The sequence below is a fragment of the Bos indicus x Bos taurus genome, chromosome 11 (assembly GCF_003369695.1).
Source record: "Bos indicus x Bos taurus breed Angus x Brahman F1 hybrid chromosome 11, Bos_hybrid_MaternalHap_v2.0, whole genome shotgun sequence".
NCBI classification, from domain to species: domain Eukaryota; kingdom Metazoa; phylum Chordata; class Mammalia; order Artiodactyla; family Bovidae; genus Bos; species Bos indicus x Bos taurus.
Genome location: NC_040086.1, coordinates 9,223,240 through 9,245,962, shown reverse-complemented (window position 1 = coordinate 9,245,962; position 22,723 = coordinate 9,223,240). Strand labels below are relative to the sequence as shown.

The 22,723-nt window shown below is 46.9% G+C and overlaps 1 protein-coding gene across 1 annotated transcript in view; it reads left to right on the top strand.

Annotated features, from left to right (window-relative positions):
• Positions 1 to 2,768: 2,768 nt before the first annotated feature.
• FHL2 (four and a half LIM domains 2) overlaps positions 2,769 to 22,723 on the top strand; it is a 47,435-nt gene continuing 27,480 nt past the window's right edge. Inside the window, exon 1 of the mRNA XM_027554787.1 lies at positions 2,769 to 2,872. The gene's annotated coding sequence lies outside the window, so the exon portion shown is untranslated. The remainder of the gene's footprint in view (positions 2,873 to 22,723) is intronic.

Genomic DNA, 22,723 nt, shown 5'->3' with positions numbered 1-22,723 from the left:
GCGACCCCATGGACTGTAGCCTACCAGGCTCCCCCATCCCTGGGATTCTCCAGGCAAGAACACTGGCGTGGGTTGCCATTTCCTTCTCCAATGCATGAAAGTGAAAAGTGAAAGTGAAGTCGCTCAGTCGTGTCCGACTCTTAGCGACCCCATGGACTGCAGCCTACCAGGCTCCTCCATCCCTGGGATTCTCCAGGCAAGAGTACTGGAGTGGGGTGCCATCGCCTTCTCCCCAGGACAACCAGGCAAGTTCCCAACACAGCTCTTCGAAACCACCCGTTCTGTGCCTGAGGGCTTCCCAGGTGGTGTAGTGGTAAAAAATAGTAAAAAATAGAACAACCTGCCTGCCAGTGCAGGAGACGCAGGTTCACTCACTGTGTCCGGAAGATTCCCTGGAGGAGGAGATGGCAACCCACTCCAGTATTCTTGTCTGGAGAATTCCATGGACAGAGAAGCCTGGCGGGCTATAGTCGGTGGGGTCCCAAACAGACAGACGTGACTGAAGCGACTTAGCGCAGCACACAGCACATTCTGTGCCTTAGACCAGGTCCTGTTTTATAGAGGGGGCAGACCTGCTCTGGTCTCTGCATCTAGAAAAGGAAGTTTCAGAGGGTGGGGCCCCTCTGTACCATGACCCCTGGAGCCCAGGGGGAGGGGAGGCCCCTTACCGTTACACACAGCAGTGAAAGGTGCTCTACCCACACAGGTGTTGAGGTCAAACACATAAAAGGAAGTTGTCATCAGGCATACAAATCCTACAAATAAAAGGCACGAAGCGCCTTTGTCCTGTCCTGTCAGAGCATGAGTGGGGATGTTAAGTCAGATGGTGTGACCTGGGCTATGGGTGTTCTCTCACCCCCATTACACACATGCTCTTACGCTCCAACTGCTCTTTCTCTTAGCGTTTTTGTTTTCTTTCCTCTCTCCTGCTGACTTACCTACCTTGGCCTTGGTGGGGGCTCTGGAGGCCCTCTCGGTCTTGCTACATCACATGGTCGGCATCAACATGAAGAAGAGCTGCTGAGTGCTATGGAGGTCTTTCCAGAGGCTGGGGAGACCCTGAGGAATCCCATAGTTCTAAAATAAATGTGGTTCCTTAATGCACAGGTGCAGCAAGCTCTCTTCTCATTCTCAGAAATTTAGATTTTAAACGAAGCTAAAGTTCTTATTATAAAAGCAATGTGAGAGCATTGTAAACAATTTAGAGATGGTGCATAAGCCAAAGAAGAAAGTAAAATCAGTCATAATTCCACCATCCAGACGTAGCCGTGTTTTCTCATCCAGTGGACATCCTTTCAGAAGCGGGTGGACAAGTGAATGCAGCCTGTCACAGCAAGTACCCCATGTTCCCCTTCAAGTGGCTGCTTGCTTAGTACCGGTGATTGTATACTGTTTCTACATCATTAAACCCTCTTCCACAGCCTGGCTGAAGTTTGCCATGTGTTTCCTTTATGGACTTACTTTTCCTTGTGTAACCAGCCCTCTGTTTTTAGTGATTCCGGTTGCTTCCAGCTTTTCCCAATTATGAAGTGAACTGCAAGAAATGTCCCCTTAGGACTTCCCTGGCAGCCCAGCAATTAAGATACATGCTTTCCAAAGCAGGAGGTGCAGGTTTGATCCCTAATAAGGGGGCTAAGCTACCACATGTCTTGCAGCCAAAAAGCAAAACATAAAACAGAGGCAATATTGTAACGAATTCAACAAAGACTTTAAAATGTGTGTGTTTGCATGCTAAGTCATTTCAGTCATGTCCGCCTTTGTGTGACCCTATGGACTATAGCCCACCAGGCTCTTCTGTTCATGGATTTCCCAGGCAAGAATACTGGAGTGGATTGCAATGCCCTCCTCCAGTGAATCTTCCCCACCCAGGGATCGAACCCTTGTCTTTTGCATTTCCTGCATTGGCAGGCAGATTCTTTACTGCTAGTGCCATCTGAGAAACTTGACTTTAAAAATGGCCCACATCAAAAAATATTTTTAAAAGAAAGAAATGTCCTCTTCGCTGCATCTCTGTTCACATCCATGGCTCCCTTCTTAGAATAAACTCCCAGACCTGGGACCCCTGACCTCACACAGACGGCAGTCCCGGATGAAATGCTTTTAGGAAGACATTCAATGAGTAAGAAATGTAGGGATGAATGAGACATGGCTGCTCCCCCAAATTAATCTTCTCCCTTCTCTTCCAGCATATCATTTTGAAAGACTTTCGTAAGAGTTCATTTTCTTTAGAGAAAATTACTCGAGGCTCCATTAGCCTGGGGTGGAGAGGTTGGGGCCAGGACTTTCTGTAAATGTATCCAAGCTTCCCGGATGCCCAGGATTGATTAGACCCATTCCTGGTCTTCCCAGAATCTTCACACGAACAAACACCCTTAAAGCTAAGGATGAGTGGTGGGGGATGGGGAGTGATCAGCTGAAAACCCATGGGGACCACAGAGGGCTGTGTGTGCTGGGGGAGCTTCCTCTGGCTCCTGGGTCTCAGCGACAGCCCCTTAGCCCAAGCGGCTCACCGCCTGGGGGCCTCAGAAGCTCTGCCACTTTTTGGACACGGGGAGATTGCTTCCTGGTGCTCTGGTTCTCCTGCCCCTCCTGCTGCATCAGTACGTGCCAGGCCTGGGATGTCCTTGAGGCTGGAGGGCCAGATGGGGAGCTGGCAGTCCCTCTCATCTAGGGGCTGAGGCTCCTTTAATTTGCATACCTTAAAAGGCTTGCAGGAGCCAGGGGCTGGGTTCTTATCTCCTGTGCACTGGACCGGCCTTATTTATAGCCTAGTTGGCCGGCCGCTGCCTGCACATTGGGGTGAACCCACAGGCTGGTGGCCCCAGGCTCCTGTCCTCCACTCTGGTCAGGCTGGAAGGCAGAAACAAGACAGGTAAGGTGCCCAGTTCTCTCCTTTGTCCCCTCCCTCACAATCCTTCCTCTCTGTATGTACAGCCTACATCCTAGCTGTTCAGGGGTGTGTCCCAGCCCGGGGAGGGAGCTTGCTGGCCCTGTGGACTGCAGGCTCCAAGCAGGGACCCCGAGGATAGGCAGGGGGAGCCGGCTCCCCTGCAGCAAAGCTCCAGCTGTTCCCAGAGCCACAGGAGGGACACACGGGAACGCAGAGAACATGAGAGCACCACTGTGCCTCTTGCATCTTACTGTCTCTCAGTGAGAATCAGGAATTTGCACCGAGTTTTGAACACCGAAATCTTAAAAAAAAAAAGAAAAAGAGGGGGGAACGGGAGGAAGAAAAAGAAAAAAAAAACAAAAACATTAAATCAACATTGAAAGGGGGAGAAACCACGGTGAGCCGTTTCTCCCTGACAGAATTTCTGAATGGCCTGGGGTAGAAAGGTCAGTTACTGATGAGTCTGATTATGCTGGGGAAAGGTGTGTATACAAAATGACTGGTTACGGCTGATGGTTCAAAAGTACAGATCACTGTGGTGTGCTTTCAAAAGGAAACGCATTAATAACTTACTAATTTCTAGAGTGGGATATAGGCAAAAGGCATAATACTTAGTAATGCTCTAATGTTCGGGCTGAATACTGATAGAATGGCACATACCTGATAAAAGGTATAACAGGTATAAACATCCTCTAGCCAGACCCTGAGCAGGGCATTTGATCAAGTCCAACCTAAAAAGAAAAAGAATTGAGCTCGGTTTTTAAAAAATAATTCTGAGGTCAAAAGAGAAACGGATGTCTGTGTTATTGGGCTAATGCTACTTCATCTCATGTGAAAAGTGAAAGTGTTAGTCACTCAGTCGTGCCCTACTCTATGCGACCCCATGGACTGTAGCCCACCAGGCTCCTCTGTCCGTGGGATTTCCCAGGCAAGAATACTGGATTAGCTTGCTATTCCCTCCTCCAGGGGATCTTCCCAACCCAGGAATCAAACCCTGTACCGCAGGCAGATTCTTTTAGATTTATTGTTTGTTTCTTGAGGAATGCTATTTGAGTCTTGTTTTATTGTTGGGTTTATAACAACAAGATGAGCTGTAATAAAGTTGATTACATTTTGGGATCCATTATATCAGAAAAATATTTTGTTTTTAATGGAGTAGCCAACGAATCAACTCAAATGATTGCACTGTAGAGCCCCTTTTTAATATTAAGGAAATATTAATGTCACACTCTCCTGCAAAGCTGAATACTTTCCCATAAAGTGTACCATGACTGCTCACCCCTATCTCACCTGTCTTTGAGGACATTTTGAAAATTTGGGTTTCGTCATCCTGTTAGTGTTTCTGATGAGCTGGGGTCCCTGAGGCTGGGCCGCACATTTCTCTCTGCTTCCTTCTGCTCCACACAGGCACCTACACACTTCCTCTTATTGTTCAGTTGTTAAGTCAGGTCCGACTCTGTGACCTCACAGACTGTAGCAGGCTGGGATCTTCTGTCTCCCACTCTTTCCTGGAGTTTGTTCAAATTCATCCACTGAGTTCGTGATGCTATCTAACCATTTAATCCTCTCTCACCCCCTTTCCCTTTTGCCTTCAATCTTTCCCAGCATCAGAGTCTTTTCCAATGAGCTGGTTCTTTGCATCAGGTAGCCAAAGCACTGGAGCTTCAGCATCAGTCTTTCCAGTGAATACTCAAGGTTGATTTCCTTCAGGATCGACTGGTTTGATCTCCTCGCTATCCAAGGGACCCTCAAGAGTACCTAAAATACTCCTGTGTGTGCATGCATGCTAAGTCTCTTCAGTCATGTCCAACTCTTTGCAACCCTATGGACTGTAGCCCGCCAGGCTCTTCTGTCCATGGGATTCTGCAGGCAAGAACACTGGAGTGGGTTGCCGTACCCTTCTCCAGGGGATCTTCCCAACCCAGGGATCGAACGCATGTCTCCTGTGGCTCCTGCCTTGCACACAGATTCTTTACCATTGAGCCCCCAGGGAAGCCCGAAACACTCCTACTAGTCCCTAAAACACTCCATATTTAAAGATAGATGTCCAAAATGCACTGATTTTAAATTCTCTTCTCCTTATTGGAAAAGACCCTGATGCTGGGAAAGATTGAGGGCAGGCGGAGAAGGGGGTGACAGAGGATGAGATGATTGGATGGAATCACTGACCCAATGGACATGAGTTTGAGCAAACCCCAGGGGATAGTAAAGGACAGGGGAGCCTGGCGTGCTGTGGTCCATGGGGTCACAAAGATTAGGACACGACTGAGCAGCTGGGAGGGATTGGGGGCAGGATAAGGGGACGACAGAGGATGAGATGGCTAGATGGCATCACTGACTCAATAGACGTGAGTCTGGGTGAACTCTGGGAGTTGGTGATGGACAGGGAGGCCTGGCATGCTGCGATTCATGGGGTCGCCAAGAGTCGGACACGACTGAGCGACTGAACTGAACTGAACTGAATTGAGCAGCTGAACAACAACAACGAAGGCTTGGAGACAGATTTCTTTTCTCCTGAATCTTTACCGACTCAAGTGAGCCCCCCTCAAACATCCCCCTCTCTGTACAGGGCTTTGCGTGGTCCTTCAGGCAGGAGCTGAGGAAATGCTTTCCTTTCTGGTCAGCTCTACAAATGGGAGTCTTCATGGAAAAGGGAAAAGGCAACCAAAAAACACAGAACAAAACACAGCAACCTGTGCCATTTCCCCAAGAGGGAAGGGCCGTGTGGGTAGAGCTCTGGGGGGAGCGAGACCACACCCTTCCCCTGCAGCGTCTCCCTCCCCACTGCATAATTCACTTTCCTTCTATGCCCCCAAATGAGTTAAAACACGCAGCCTGAGGACCTGGCCCCTTAGACCTTGTTTCAGGGTCTCTGCAGCTGTGCTGGGCTTCCAGCCTCTTCCTGTAATTTGGGCGGAAGGGCTGGGGGGGGCGGTGCTGGGGTGGGGGGTGTGCTCATGGGTTACCCCCACATCAGAGACTGCCTTTTGTGTGACTGCTGACCAGGGGAAGGGAGAAGAGCAGGTGCAGAGCTGAAGGGAGCAGGCTGTCTGGGAGGAGGAAGAAGCACACTGCCAAGGTATTTTAATAGATGTGCTGGTCTCATTCTTGGCCATGTGTTTCTCATTCTGATTTTGGTTACTCTTGCCTTGAGTTATGGAGCTTTGTTTCTTGGTTTAGGTAACTTAGATGCAATGGCTTTTCCTTTTTTATAACTTTATTTATTTTTGGCTGTTCTAGGTCTTCGTTGCTGCACGGGCTTTTCTCTCACTGCAGTGAGTGGGGGCTACGTTTTGTTGTGTTGTTGGACGTCTCATTGCAGTGACTTCTCTTATTGCAGAGCACAGGCTCTGGGGCTCATGAGCTCTGGCAATTGTGGCTCCCGGGCTCTAGAGCACAGGCTCAGTAGTTGGGGTGCATGGGCTTAGTTGCTCCACGGCGTCCTTTCCCAGACCAGGGATCACACCTGTGTCTCCTGCATTGGCAGGCAGATTCTTTACCACCACGGAAACTTTGCTACTGGTTTTCTATCTCAAAAATGAATACTGACTTTTTCAGGGTGGGGCTGAGGATGGTGGTAAGTGACCAAGACAGAGAGTGTGTCGCCTTTCAGAAGGCAGGGAATTCCCTCTCCCTCTTTCTGGTGGAACTAGAGAATGTCTATTTCCAAAACCCAGGGGACTTTGACCAATAACAGATGGTAGAACACATCCACAATGGAAGTGCCAATGGTGTGATGGTGGGGCCCTTCTGCTAAAGAGGAAGCAGCCCTCTCCCCAGAGGCGCAGGACATGGGGACAAGCAACCTCCCACTGCAGGAATATGGTGTACACACCCTAAGGCTCAGCAAGCACTTCCTCTCTTCTCCTCTAAACAGGAGGAGTTATATTTGTCAAGTGTCGTGAAATATGCTTTTGAGATCCTCGAGTGGCTTCTGAATAGCTGACAGTTGAGCTCCTGTGTCCAGGCTTCAGTGAGCTGCCCCATGGCCTGTGTTGGAGCCCTGTTGCTCTCCCGGACTTTCCTAGCATCCAGGTCTCGGGAACTACCTGAAAAGTGAAAGTGTCAGTCACTCAGTCTTGTCCGTGCAACCCCATGAACGGGAGCCTGCCAAACTCCTCTGTCCATGGAATTCTCCAGGCAAGAATACTGTGGTGGGTTGTCGTTTCCTACTCCAGGGGATCTTCCTGACCCAGAGTCTGAGTCTCCTAGATGGAAGGCTGAGTCTTTACTGTCTGAGCCACCAAGAAAGCCCAGTTCTGGCAGCTACCTAGTTCTGTGGCAAAATATAGAAGCATCTTTACTCCTCTGGGAGTGAAGATCAGAGAAGGGGAGGGAAGAGGGGCCCAGGGACACCACTGCCTGGATCTGGCCCATCTGAACTGCAGGTAAAGGGCAAGAAGTGACAGAGAAAAATTAAAGCCCTGCTGTGGAAGACCTCACCATAGTTCCCTAGCCACCTGGGGAACACAGTGTCTACTGAATGGAGAAGTCACATGAAAAACAGTCAGACTGCAAAGATTTTGGTATCTTGATCAATGCAACCCATAGAATAACCCATCCAGACAATTATTGTCTCAATCAGTCATCAAATAAAGAGGACACAAAAATCACCCTCGAGACATAATTTGATTGCTATCTTAAACTGCTGCTGCTGCTGCTAAGTCGCTTCAGTTGTGTTCTACTCTGTGCGACCCCATAGACGGCAGCCCAGCAGGCTTCCCCATCTCTGAGATTCTCCAGGCAAGAACACTAGAATGGGTTGCCATTTCCTTCTCCAATGTATAAAAGTGAAAAGTGAAAGTGAAGTCGCTCAGTCATGTCTGACTCTTAGCGACCCCATGGACTGTAGCCCGCCAGGCTCCTCCATCCATGGGATTTTCCAGGCAAGAGTACTGGAGTGGGGTGCCATTGCCTTCTTCAATCTTAAACTGCAGACCATATGTAATTTCACTGAGATTTCTTTCATCTGGGGCATTCTGTTGTCAGAGATAAGTCACATCTGTTTGGGCGAAAGGAAATTGGTAGAAATTTTATTTTAATAGTCTTGATGGTTTTTAAGTGGCTATAGATTCGTGTCTAATCTAGAGCTATCATCCTGTAATGAAAAGGTGAATCAAAACATGAGGAAACTGAAGAAAAAAAATAGTCCGTCCTCGTTCGTGACCCAGGGTTCACGTCTCAGTTTTGCTTCCTCCATGCTCTATCTTCTCTGAGAAGCAGCACTGTCCATGAACGCCAGCCCCAGGCATTCCCACGTGTGTGCACATGTGACCTTCATCTCCACGTCCACCTTAACACCAACTTGGGAAAGCAGGGAATTAGTTATAGTTTGTTACTCTCACCAGTGATGTGCGTGCTCATCATTGTGTTGTGTTGTTACACAGTCATGTCCACTCTGCAACCCAATGGACTGTAGCCCGCCAGGCTCCTCTGTCCATGGGGTTTCCCAGGCAAGAATACCAGAGTGGGTTGCCATTTCCTCATGCAGGGGATCTTCTGACCCAGAGACTGAACCCATGTCTCCTGCATCTCCTGCATTGGCAGGTGGATTTTTACCATTGAGCCACAGGGGAAATTCAGAAGTAAAAGTTTATGTTGACAAGTACCTGAGATGGATATGCAACAGCTCTCTTTTCCAATGATATATCTGTGTGAAGCTGCACTATACTTTGACTGTAAACACATCTCTCAAAAGATGAAATGTAGAAGCAGGTATGAGACCCCCCCAGCCATCCAGCTATCTTCTATTAAGACCGATACATGAAAGAGATTTGCAAACAGATTTTTTTTTTTTTTTTTGCTATACAGTAGGTCCTTCTTGGCTATCTATTTTATTTTTTTAACTTTTTATTTTATATTGGCTATAGCTGATTAACAATGTCTTGATAGTTTCAGATGCACAGCAAAGGGACTCAGCCATACATATACATGGATCTTTTCTTCCCCCAAACTCCCCTCCCATCCAGGCTGCCACATAACATTGAGCAGAGTTCCCTGTGCTGTAGAGTAGGACCTTGCGGGTTATTCATTTTAAATACAGCTGTGTGTACATGCATCCCAAACTCCCTAACTAGCCCTTCTCCCCATCTGGAAAGTGAAGTCTTACCACTGGACCACCAGAGAAGTCCCTTTGTAATTTTTAAATGAATTAACTTTTTGTTTCTCCATTTTAATTTTTAATGTAGTTAAAAAAAGAAAAAAGCTATAGGACTAACTCACAGAAACAAAAGCTCTCCTTTGGGATCCTGAATAATATTAGAGTGAGTGAAGGGGTTCTGAGAATAAAGGTTGAGGATAACTGGCTTAATTAAACTTGAAATTGGTTAAATATGATTGCACACATGGAGTTTCAGCTCCCTTAATGTCCCTCACCTACCCCATCCTGTGAAGCACTTTGTCAGAAGCACACGTTTGGGCTTAAATAATCTAGACAATGGGACTGTACAGGATGTATCCTTATTGCCAGTGACCCCTGCTGCTCCACTTGGGTGAAGACCACAGAGGAATCCTTCAGGGGAGCTGGAATCTCTTGTGCCTTTAAGGAATTTGCTTCGGCGACTATTTTTTGTTGTTGTGATCTATTTTAGGAACAAAAGCTCATCAACCTTATTTTCCCAATACAGACTAATGTAGTTTTCACAGACAGTTTTTGTTTTTGCAAACAGATTATTCCACTGCCTATTGTGGAATCACTTTCTTTGTCTCTTTTTTTTTTTTTTTCCTGATGTTCAAGCTGGTTTTATTTTTTTTTATTTTACTTTTAAACTTTACATAATTGTATTAGTTTTGCCAAATATCAAAATGAATCCGCCACAGGTATACATGTGTTCCCCATCCTGAACCCTCCTCCCTCCTCCCTTCCCATACCATCCCTCTGGGTCGTCCCAGTGCACTAGCCCCAAGCATCCAGTATCGTGAATCGAACCTGGACCGGCATCTCGTTTCATACATGATATTTTACATGTTTCAATGCCATTCTCCCAAATCTTCCCACCCTCTCCCTCTCCCACAGAGTCCATAAGACTGTTCTATACATCAGTGTCTCTTTTGCTGTCTCGTACACAGGGTTATTGTTACCATCTTTCTAAATTCCATATATATGGGTTAGTATACTGTACTGGTGTTTTTCCTTCTGGCTTACTTCACTGTGTATAATAGGCTCCAGTTTTTTTTTTTTTTTTTTTTGGCTGTTCTGGGTCTTTGTTGCTGCATGGGCTTTTCTCTAGTTGCAGGGGTTGGGGGTACTCTAGTTGCAGTGAGCAGGTTGTCTTTTTGCTGGCTTCTCTTGTTGCAGAGCACAGGCTTTAAAGTACAGGCTCAATAGTTGTGGAGCATGGGCTTAGTTGCTCCATGGTATGCGGGATCTTCCCAGATCGGGGATCAAACCTGTCTCCTGCACTGGCAGGTGGATTCTTTACCACTGAGTCACCAGGAAATCCTTCTTTCTCTCTTTAAAGGCATTAATAAATTTTATTCTTTAAAGACTATTTCAATTGTCTTTGCTCTGATAACAGGAATTTTCATTCATTATTCTATTTTATTGAGTAGATATCAATGACCATGGTTGCAAAATTCAAAAGGTACAAAAGGAGGAATACGGTAAATCCCCTGCAACGAATGAGTTCTAAGAGTGCGTTTGTAAGTTCAACTTGCTCCTTAAGTCTGAACAAGTTAGCCTAGGCACCCAATTACAAAATCTGCTATAAAATACTGTACTGTAACAGATTCATAACACTTTTCATATAAATAATACATTAAAAAGCAAACACAAAAAATAAGGGAAGCATCGTTAATCTTATAGTCCAATACCTCTAAAAGAACAGTAGTACCAGTTACATCACTGCTACTTCTACACTTGTTTCTGGACATCCTGGGCTTGAAATAAAGATGTCATACTATTGTACTCTATTTGCTGTTCAGTTGCTCAGTTGTGTCTGAGTCTTTGCAACCCCATGGACTACAGCACGCCAGGCTTCCCTGTCCTTCACCATCTCCCAGAGCTTGCTCAAACTCATGTCCATCAAGTCGGTGATGCCATCCAACCATCTCATCTTCTGTCCTCCCCTTCTCCTCCTGCCTTCAATCTTTCCCAGCATCCGAGCTTTTTCCAATGAGTCAGCTCTTTGCATCAGGTGGCCAAGTATTGGAGTTTCAGCTTCAACATCAGTCCTTCCAATGAACGCTCCAGACTGATCTCCTTTAGGAAGGACTGGTTGGATCTCCTTGCAGTCCAAGGGACTCTCAAGAGTCTTCTCCAACACCACGGTTCAAAAGAATTCATTCTTCAGTGCTCAGCCTTTTTTATGGTCCAACTCTCACATTCATACATGACCACTGGAAAAACCATAGTTTTGACTAGACAGACTTTTGTCAGCAAAGTGATGTCACTGCTTTTTAATATGCTGTCTATGTTTGTCATGGCATCCAGTCCCATCACTTCATGACAAATAGATGGGGAAACAGTGGAAACAGTGCCCCACTTTATTTTGGGGGGCTCCAAGGTCACTGCAGATGGTGACTGCAGCCATGAAATTAAAAGACACTTACTCCTTGGGAGGAAAGTTATGACTAACCTAGGCAGCATATTAAAAAGCAGAGATGTTACTTTGTCAACAAAGGTCTGTCTAGTCAAGGCTATGTTTTTTCCAGTAGTCATGTATGGATGTGAGAGTTGGACTGTGAAGAAAGCTGAGCACTGAAGAATTGATGCTTTTGAAGTGTGGTGTTGGAGAAGACTCTTGAGAGTCCCTTGGACTGCAAGGAGATCCAACCAGTCCATCCTAAAGGAAATCAGTTGTGAGTGTTCTTTGGAAGGACTTATGTTGAAGTTGAAATTCCAATACTTTGGCCACCTGATGTGAAGAGCTGACTCATTTGAAAAGACCCCGATGCTGGGAGAGATTGAGGGCAGAAGGAGAAGGGGACGACAGAGGATGAGATGGTTGGATGGCATCACCGACTCAATGGACATGAGTTTGGGTGAACTCCGGGAGTTGGTGATGGACAGGGAGACCTGGTGTGCTGTGGTTCATGGGGTTGCAAAGAGTCGGACACGACTGAGCAACTGAACTGAACTAAGTTTGTCATAGCTTTTCTTCTGAGGAGCAAGAATCTTTTAATTTCGTGGCTGCAGGCTCGATCTGCAGTGATTTTGAAGCTCAAGAAAATAAAGTCTGTCACCGTTTCCATTGTTTCCCCATGTATTTGCCATGAAGTGATGGGACTGGATGCCGTGATTTTAGCACTTATAGAGGATGCACGCATGTGACAATGTACACCAGACGTGTGAACTAACTTATGTGACTGGATACGTAAATACACATTCACATCTTTGAAAATTCTCAACTTGAAGGTTGTATGTGGGGGACTTGATGCAGTGAAAAGTGATTCCTTCCCCATCTCCAGGCTGTCTCCTCTGCAGAGGCAGCTGTGATCACCAGCTAGAGACTCATTTAACCTGGGAATGACCAGCCCTTTCTGATCTCAGCCTTGAGTGCTCACTGGTGTGTGTCTTGGGTGAGGCCATGTTGACACTGGTATCTATAGATCAGAGTGGGAAACCCTCACCCACAGGATAAAACTCCCTGAGGTGGCACTTGGGATTTCCATAGCCCGCCTGAACTCTCAGCCTCTTTCCTGGCTGCATCACGCTTGACGTGCCACGGGGACCTCGGTGCCCTGTTTTTGTCAGCCAACTGGCCACCTTGTGCCCGACTGTCAAGACTCAGATCCAATGACATCTCCTCCAGAGGTCCATCCAGAGGTCTCCTCCAGGACCATGTCTCAGTCAGTCAGCATTCTCCAGAAATAAATCTCCAGGGATTTATTATTGGGGAAAAAAAAATGGCCCATGTGCTTATGAAGCCCGAGAAGTCCCCAGCCCCGAAGACTGAATTGACAGATTACACCCCAAGAGAGCCTGTGTTTCAGGTCTAGTACAAAAGCGAGATGACTACTGATGTCCCAGCTTGAAGGTCATCATGCAAAAAGAATTGTCTCCTCCTCAGGACAGAGGCAGCCTTTTTGGTCTCTGCAGACCTTCAGTCAGTCTGATGGTATCTACCAGTAGGATGGGATCTATCCCCCATAGGGAGGGCAAGCTGATTAACTCTACAGGTTCCTATACTCATCACATCCAAAACCCCCCAGAATAATGTTTAACTGAATATCTGGGCAGCCTGTGGTCCCACCAACTTAACACATAAAATTAGCCATCACAGACCCTCAGATTGGGCTAAGGGCCTTTTGTATTCTCATCACTTTCTATGAATGCACTTTTCTGTAATTTTTCTTAACCATCTTTGGTTATAAGTGTACACTGTAGTAGTGTTAGAAATATTCACATTGTTGTACAACAAAGTTGGAGAACATTTTCTTCTTGCAAAACTGAAACTCTATATTCATTAAACAGCTCCCTGTCCTCTTCTCTCCCCATCCCCCGACATCCACCATCTACTTCCTGCCTCTATAAATTTGAATATTGTAGATCCCTCCTATATGTAGAATCATTCAGCATTTTTCCTTTTGTGACTGGTTTATTTCACTGAGCATAATGTTCTTAAGGTCTTCCTCAGTGGATCAGTGGTAAAGAATCCTCCTGTTAATGCAGGAGATGCAGGAGACACAGGTTCAATCCCTGGATTGGGAAGATCCCCTGGAGGAGGAAATGGCAACCCACTCCATTATTCTTGCCTGGGAAATCCCATGAACAGAGGAGCCTGGCGGGCTACACTCCATGGGGTCGCAGAGAGTCGGACAGGACTGAGTGCACACATCTGCACAGCAACGTCCTCAAGGTTCATCTCTGTTGTAGCTTTTCATGAACGGAATTCTCTTCCTTTTCAAGACTGGATAATCTTCCACTGTTTGTATAGACCATATTTGGTTTATGTATTCATCTGCTGGTGAATACTCGGAGGAGGAAATGGCAACCCACTCCAGTATTCTTGCCTGGAGAATCCCATGGACAGAGGAGCCTGGCGGGCTACAGTGCATGGGGTCAGCAAAGAGACACAACTGAGCCACTGAGCACTATGAATCTTGGAGTTGCTCCCATCTCTTGGCTGTTGGGAACTCTGCTGCTATAAACACGCAAGTGTTTCTTTAGACTGTGCTTTCGACTCTTTTGAATATATACCCAGGGGTGGGATACGCTTCCTGTATCTTAACCCAGATGGGATTGTATTGGGATTTCATCTCTACAACGCTGGCACCCTCCTTTCCAGTCTCGCTGGACTGTGGGCTCTGGGAGCGATAGCCCAGGCTTTATTCATCTCAGTGGCTTGCTGAGGATGACTCACTTGGCAAACAGCAAGTTCCTGCTCAATCACTTCCTCTTGCCTCCCCCCACCTTCAATCCAACGGCTCTGAGAAGGATGTCATCTGAGTTTTTAATATCGAAGCAGTGCCAAATTCCAGGACACTTCACAAATTTTTGAACAATCATTCACAAGCTGAACCAGGCAGGAGTCAGCTTGTCCTCTTGGCAGAGGAGAGAGCTGAGCTGAATTATCTGCGCATTGGAAAAGCACAGTGGGGCACTTCCAGGCGGCTCTGGACCCCGGGGGAGGCCAGACGGAACTGGGATGCTGCAGGTGGATCTTTCATCCCCTCTCTGCCTCCTCTTTCTTGGGTGAAGAGTCCTCCATAGGCACTTCAAAAATAGTATCACATGATTTACTAGCTTCCTCAATAGGTCTCTGTAAGATCAGACCAAGTGTGAACTAACCTGGTTGGTCCTGGGCATAACTGTATTCACCATTTCGTTCAACAAAGATGTAAGTCACCATGAACTCGAGGCCGCTCCAAGCTGGTAGATGCCCTCTCTTTTTCCTCAGCTGCTCTCCCACTGGGCTTACAGTGTCCTGGCCTTGCTTGGAAAGGCTGGAGCTGAGTGTGAAGCTAAGGTGTGGGGAGATTTGGGGTAACTTCCGCTTTGTCCTCGGATTCAGTCACTAAGTTGTGTCCAACTCTTTGTGACCCCCAAGGACTGCAGCATACCAGGCTTCCCTGTCCTTCACTATCTCCTGGAGTTTGCTCAAATTCATGTCTATTGAGTCGGTGAGACTATTTAACCATCTCATCCTCAGAAACCACCCTGATTTCCAGACATCGCTTGTGAACAGTGGCCTTATTTGCCCTCAGAAATGAAGCAGCCATGGGACTTCCCTGGTGGTCGAGTGGTTAGACTTCTGCTTCCAGTGCAGGGATTGCTGGTTTGATCCCTGGTCGGGTAGCTAGATCCCACATGTCTCCTGTCCAGAAAACTAAAACATAAAGCAGAAGCAATATTGTAACAAACTCAATAAAGGCTTTAAAAATGGTCCACATCAAAAAAAAAAAAAAAGTCTTAAAAAAATGAAGCAGCTAAAGCAGCCCTCTCCCACTTCCCCAGTGGAAGCTTCCTTTCACTTGCTCTGGCCACCTTCCCACCTTCCTTCCCTCACTTCTGTCTGTCTGTCTTGCCAACACTGTCCCTTCATGCATCCATTGCAGCAGGCCCCTGCAGCCCCTTCACTGGGTGCCAAGGCTTTTCCTGCCATTCCTGACCCCCCCAGGAGGGACCCCACAGTCACCCTGGCCACCACAGACTCCCACCCTTGCTCTGCTCCACTGCATCATCTTGACTGCAAGGCCCACCTCACACCGCCTCCCCTCCTGGAGTTTCAGGCAGAAAAGAATGCTCCAAGACCCTGAATCTGAATCCATACCCATCTCACCTTCCTCTGCCAAACAGGCATCACAACGGCAGTCAAAAATAAATAAATAAATAAATAAATAAATAAGAGCAAGAAAGAAAAGAAAACGTGTTGAACGGTGTTGGTGAATCCGGGATATCAAGTGGACATCCATTGATTCTCAGAGTTTCCTTCAACTGCTTGCCGCAAGTCCTGGGGACCCGAGGGACCCAATACTCATATGCACCACCAAAAAAAGGGAGGAAGATGGATTTGAGCCCATGCAAGTTTAAAGAGGTCAGGGAGCCTGTGTATGGCAAGGCCACCTGCCAGGTGAAAAGAGAACTTCAACTGCTGGGAAGAAGGGGAAACAAAGAAAGGAAGGAGGAAAAGAAGGAAGGAAGGAAGAGAGAGAGGGAGGGAGGGAAGCACCTTGAATTCTAGGACAGTGAGATGAACGTTTGGACGCCTGACAGTAACTTGCTCCTGGCGCATCCCTGCAGGAGGCATGTGACCAATCTTGTGTGATTATAGGGTAATTGCTCAGCATCTAACTGGACAGAAGTTTCCAAAAATATTTATGCAGTAAGGTTGGACCAGAATTTTAAAAGATGTTTTGGGGGGCAAAGAGTCCCTTCAAGGAGAGGCTGAAGGTCAGATGTTTTAGAAAATCTTTTCCTGGTTTTTGAACAGTCTACTGTTGCAATGATGTAGAAAGAAGCTTGGCTGTTTCGGAAAGCCCTGCCATGGCTCTGAGGTCCGGAGTCAAAGCACTTTCTGAAAGAGGTGGAAAATAGTCCTTAACTTGTTTTATTTAGAAGAACAGAAATCAACTTAAAATACAATTCTTTGTTATATTCAAATTTGGTGAAGAGCCACTCATGGGAGACATTACAGAAATCTTTCAATTATTGATTAGCCATGAAAATGAGTTGAAGAAAAACTAGATTAACCCTTTAAGGTAAGAAGTGAGTGGTATATTCTTTGTCTCACAGGTCAGGTGGGGTTGAGGGCGTCTCTTACTGTTCAGTCGCTTAGTCGTGTCTGACTTTTGGCAACCCCATGGACTGCAGCACGCCAGGCTTCCCTGTCCTTCACTATCTACTGAAATTTGCCCAAGTTCATGTGCATCGAATGGGTGACGCCATCCAGCCATCTCCTCCTCTGTCGCCCCCTTCTCCTCCTGCCCCCAATCCCTCCCAGCATAAGGGTCTTTTCCAGTGAAGGTCTCTTGCCTGAGGTCATATACACACATCCTCCATCAGAGCTCCTGGCTTGGAGCCCTGCCCATGCCTACCCACCTCTGCGCCCCCCAGGGCCTGGCACCCGGCTCTTCCTGGCTAGGCCACAGGTTTTCTGTTAATGACCCTGATCTAGGCGGAAATAGTACAAAAGAACGTTGGGATTTTAAAGTTTTAGTGTTGACTCATAAAGTTACTTCACAAAGAACAATTGTGATTTCAGTGTGGTTTAAAATCGACATTCTGAGAAACAAGTGAGGCATGAGGGGCCCTCTTGGCAGGAATGCCAGGAAGGATCATCAGAGGCTGCAGGTAAAGTGCTTTGGGGGACCCTGACATGGTGCCTTTAAAACAGGGTTTTGCCAGGTTTGCACAGACCTAGGATATGTATATATCCTTTAAATAGATTCTAGACTAACAGACACACGGAAAAAAACAATTGCTGGCAAGCAGAGAGGTGAAACGGGGCTTCCCAGGTGGCTCAGTGGGTAAAGAATCTGCCTACCAATGCAGGAGACATAAGAGACACTGGTTCAATCCCTGGGTTGGGGAGATCTCCTGGAGTAGGGCATGGCAGCCCAGTCCAGTATTCTTGCCTGGCAAATCCCATGGATAGAGAGTCTGTGGTGTGCAATAGTCCATAGAGTTGCAAACAGTCAGGCATGACTGAATCAACTGAGCACAGCATGCAGAAAGGTGAATGGATTGCTACAGAAAAGGGCTGGAGTCAGAGAAGAAATGATCCCAAAGGAAAAAAAAGAAGCAGAGTTCTTCTGGGCCTAGAGTACAAATAGCTTCATCCATCACAGCCCAGCATTTCCTGCTCTCAGGTGAACCCAGAGGAGCCGCGGTATGATGGCCTCCTCTCGCTGGATATTAAGCCTCAGACAGAGGCAGTTCCTCCTGACTTAGCAAGGCTCCCGGGGACTTGTGTCAGCTGCTCAAACACGCAGGAACCAACCAACGATGCAAAGTTCGATCCTGGCACTACTTGTTGATCCAAGTCAGACATGTCTAGGGGCTTTACGGCAGCAGTCCCCAACCTTTTTGGCATCAGGGACCGATTTCATGGAAGATGGTCTTGCCGTGGACATCCAGGGTGAGGTTGGGGACCCCCTGCTTTACATACTGACTGTTTGCACCCAGTAAGTCAGTTTATGGAAAGGGGAGTGTGAAGAAATAGGATGTGGGAAAGCAAGCATCTTTCTTCCTAGCCAGAGGGTGGTTAGGAAGGGGTAGGGGCAGTGTCTATCTTTTATGCCCACCTATGCTGTATGCCAGTCCCATCCAGACTCTTTGAAACTCCCTGGACTGCAGCCCATCAGGCTCGTCTGTCCAGGAGATTTCCCAGGCAAGACTACTGGAGTGGTATCCTCCAGGGAATCTTCCCGACCCAGAGATCGATCCCGAACCTCCTGCGTTGGCATGTGGATTCTTTACCACTGAGCCACCTGGGAGAGCTGAGCTTTTTCTGACCGACTGCCAGGCACAGGAACAACACGGGTCCTTCAGGAGTGAGCTATGTGGAACCACTGTAACCCGACCAGGTTCCTTCCTTTTGCTCCACCAGCTCAGGGGCACCGGCAGTGTGCTACCCCGCCTGTGGGGCCAGGTCCCAGAGAGGGTTTCCTGTGATTTCAGGAAGAGGGAGCACCAGTGCCCTGAACGGCCACAGGCCCTGCCTCCTGAGCCTGCTCCCCTCCCCTCTCCTTCTTCCTCCCCGCTCCTCCCTTCTCCCCTCCCCTCCCCTCCTGGGAGCAGGGCCAGCCTTTAGTTCTGAGACACTTACTCCCTGTCCAACCACGAGGCAATTACAGATGATTACCTCTGAATCAGGGGCAGATCATCCAGCAGCTTCCTGCCCCAGGTTGCCGTGGGTGGAACCAACTGCCAGTGAGAAATATCTCTTTAATCTACTTTGAAGATCTCTGTTGAGATGGTGGTTTAGGGTGACTAACCCTCTCCTCCTGGTGGGGGTGAGGGAGAGGGTGCCACAGAGGTCTGAGTGGGCCCACTGTCTGGAAGCTGGCCCTCCTCTAGGGGTCAGGAGGAGAGAGCTCAGCTTCAGCGTTTGCATCATCTAGCCGCATCTGGAACTTATTGCCGGTACGGGTTGCACCTTGTACTTCCTTCACAAGCCATGCCTACCTGCCTAAGTGGTACTTGCACTTGGATCCGAGTCCCTGGGCCTGGTCTGTGATTAGTCGATGCTCCCCGCCCCCCATAAAAGTCTCTGGTAAATTACTGAGTCCAGAGATAGGAGTTCCTGGTGAGCGTTTCACCTCAAAGCATGAGCAGTCATCAGTATCGCTGGAGGCTTGTTCAAACAGAACCCGCCTAAGAAGTTTCCTTTCACCAAGTTTCCAGTGATCCTAACACTTCTGGTTCCAGATCACCCAGAGGACCACTGGCTGGGCTTCCCTGCTGGCTCAACAGTAGAGGACCTGCCTGCCAATGCAGAAGACGAAGGTTTGATTCCTGGGTCAGGAAGATTCCCTGAAGAATCCCTGGACAGTGGAGCCTGGCGGGCTGAAGTCTTTGGGGTCTCAAAGAGTTAGACACGACTGAGCGACTAAACAACGACAGCCCCACAATGCCTTCCCTCTCCTTTGCATTCCTCTCTGTGCCTCTCCCAAAGCTCTGCGGTGTTGGCTGGGGCAGGATTTCAGGAGAAGCGAAATAAACCCAAGAACAAGCTAAATGACCCATCCACATTGCCACAGAATCCCTCTCTGAGGAGAGGGAATTTCTTAATTTTGTCCTTCTATGCACTCAACTCAGATCTATATCAGAGAATTGTTCTCTCAAAAAGACAGTCTTTTATCTTGAAAGCAGGATCTAAAGTGTCATCCTTCCTTCCGACAAGAATGAAGTCTGTTTCCTGATTTTTGTTTGTGGAGATGCAATTGACATATAACCTTATATTACTTTCAGTGTGATTTGACATTGGCATATATTGTGAAGTGATGGCCACAGTAAGTTGAGTTAACATCCCTCGCCTCACAGTTTTTCTTGTAAACAGCACTTCTAAGTTTCTGTTTACAAGAACTTTTAAGTCCCGACGTCTCTTGTGTGCACCGTGTTTCGTTCAAGTACACCACACAGCGCTGTTAACCGTGGTCACTGTGCTGCACGTCAGATCCCCAGGACTCACTTATCTCACGCAGCAAGTCCCCTACATACAAACCTTCAAGTTACAAAATTTCGAAGGTGTGAGCGTGCGTTCACACGTCCAGTCACGTGACTTGGTTTGCACGCCTGGCGTGTGTTGTCATGTGTGTGCGTCCTCTACAAATGGTTGTGCTTTTGTGCACTTTACTTGGTTCTGTACAGAGAAGAGTCGTACAGTGTCTTTATTTGAAGGCCAGGATGTCTGGAAGCAAGCGTCAAAGCCATGGTGATGTAGCTGGTACTACTGTACTTATCGAAGTACTAAACCATAAGATGAAAAATGCTTCTATTTTTTGTGTTTTTCATGCATTATTTGTGTGAAGAGTATTACAAACCTACGACAGTACAGTGCTCTATAGCCGATTATGTTATGTGGGTACCTAGGCTAACTTTGGACTTAGAAACAAACGGGACTTACGAATGTGCTCTCAGAACGGAATTAGTTCATATGTTGGGAACTTACTGAAAAAAAAAAAATTGTACCATTTAACCACCTTCACATTCCCTTCTTCTCCTGGAGTCATCTCTCCTTTAGCCATGGAATAAAAGCTAGTGTTTACTGAGGGCCTACTATGTGCCAAATGTGTACTACTGGGAAGTGGTTCATGGGCACCATGTCAAGGGATCTTCCCAACAGTTTTGCAAATAATACGTCACCGGTCTGTCTTACACATGAGCAAACTGAGGTCTAGGGTTTTGTGTTTGCTTGGGGCTGCCGGGCCGGTCACAGGGGTTCAAAGTAGGGTCTGATGCCAGTGGTCTGTTCTCTATAATATTCCATCGGCTATACTATGAACTAACAAATTACAAAATGAGAGATGTTACCTATTATAGTTCTTCTATGATCCATCCATTAATTCAAATTCTTTATTTAGTAAGCACCTACCATGCGCCATGTGTTACAGTCAGGTCCTGGGATTACAGCTGGCCCCTTATCAAAGGGTTCAGCATCTGAAAATTCAACCAACCTCAGATGGTAAATACTTAAAATAAATTAAATCTCAGAAAGTTCCCAAAAGCGAAAACTGAATTTGCCAGGCTGATAACTAGATACATAGCATTTACAACTAGTTACATAGTCTATGTATTATAAATAATCTTGTTGTTTTACAATTGCTAAGTCATGTCCACTCTTTGGGAACCCATGGACTGCAGCAGCACGCCAGGCTCCTCTGTCCGTGGGATTCTCCAGGCAAGAATACTGGAGCGGGTTACCATTTCCTTCTCCAGGGGATCTTCCCCACCCAGGGATTGAACTCGTGTCTCCTGCATTGGCAGGTGGATTCTTTACCACCAAGCCACCTGGGAAGCCCTGTTAAGTAAACCAGAGATGATTTAAAGTATACAGGAGGGTATAAGCATTTTATATAAGGAACTTAAGCATCCTTGGATTTTGGAGTTCTAAGGGGTCATGGAACCAATATCCTCCGACATGGATAAAACAACTGTACAATGATGTTCTGCTGTAGCCACAAGTTCTGGAAAACAAACTCACTCAGGAGGACAATGCAGTAGTGGAGTGCAGTTCATTACACTGGCGGGCCCAAGGCAGAGTCTCCTCTTAGCCAAGGACTTCAACCAGTTTTGTGAAAACCTTATATACCTTAAATGTACCTGCCCAAACCCACCTCCCCTGATTCCCTGAAACTAGTCGGAACAAAGGAAAAGAAAGATACAATCAAAGTTAAGCCGTGATTCATTTGCCTTCAGCCTAGGTAGTTAACAGTGGACAATTATCAATAGGCCTGTGGTCATACCCCAATAACCATAATAGAAAGTATGATTCTATTTGGTTACACAGATAATTAGGGTATTATTTTAGGCAACAGAGAGTCTAGGTACAAGCCCTGGGGCTCTTCCCTCCGGGGACTCTGGTTTTCCAGTTGGTATGTTGTTTCCATAGATACTGGGCATACAGCTCAAAGTCCACAATCTGGCCCAAGATGGAGTCTTGCTTTCAAGATAGAGCCTGTTCTGTCAGTTTCCTCCTTCAATACAAGAGAGAATTTTACAAAATAGTTTCCCAGAATGCCTGGTGAAATTTTATTTTTTAGTGGTTTGTCCTCTGGTTTAAGTTGTTCAGAAAAGTACCTCTATCATTAGGCCCAGAATGCATTCCTCCGTCTTCAATTTGTTTTCTGGCAAAACATGTTTGAGTTTCTAATAACTCAGTTTGATAAATTTGTTTCCTATTCCTCCTAAAGAAGGAACATGCATTGCTTTAATTTTTAAAATATTTTTAGGATTTCTCTGGTAGCCCACTGGTTAAGAGTCTGCCTTGCAATGCAGGGGACACAGGTTTGATCCCTGGTCCCGGGAGAATCCACGTGCTGAGAGGCAACTGAGCCTGTGTGCCACAACTAAGACCCAATGCAGTCAAATAAATAAACTATTTTTATTTTTGAAGGAACAGTGCATTTATAGAGCTGAGATTTTTAAGAAAACAAAGGATGCATAGTAAACATGTCTATCTTCTCCTGACCCTCAACCCCTCCAAAATGCCCCAGAACAACCATTATTGTATACGTATATACTGTCTCTCCCTTCTTTCCTTATCAACACAAATGGTTGGTTACTATTGCGCATGTTAAGTCGCTTCAGTCATGTCGCACTTTGCGACCCTATGTATGGTAGCTTTCCAGGTTCCCCCGTCCCTGGGATTCTCCAGGCAAGAATACTGGAGTGCGTTGCCATGCCCTCCTCCAGGGGATCTTCTCCAGCCAGGGAATGAATGCTTGTCT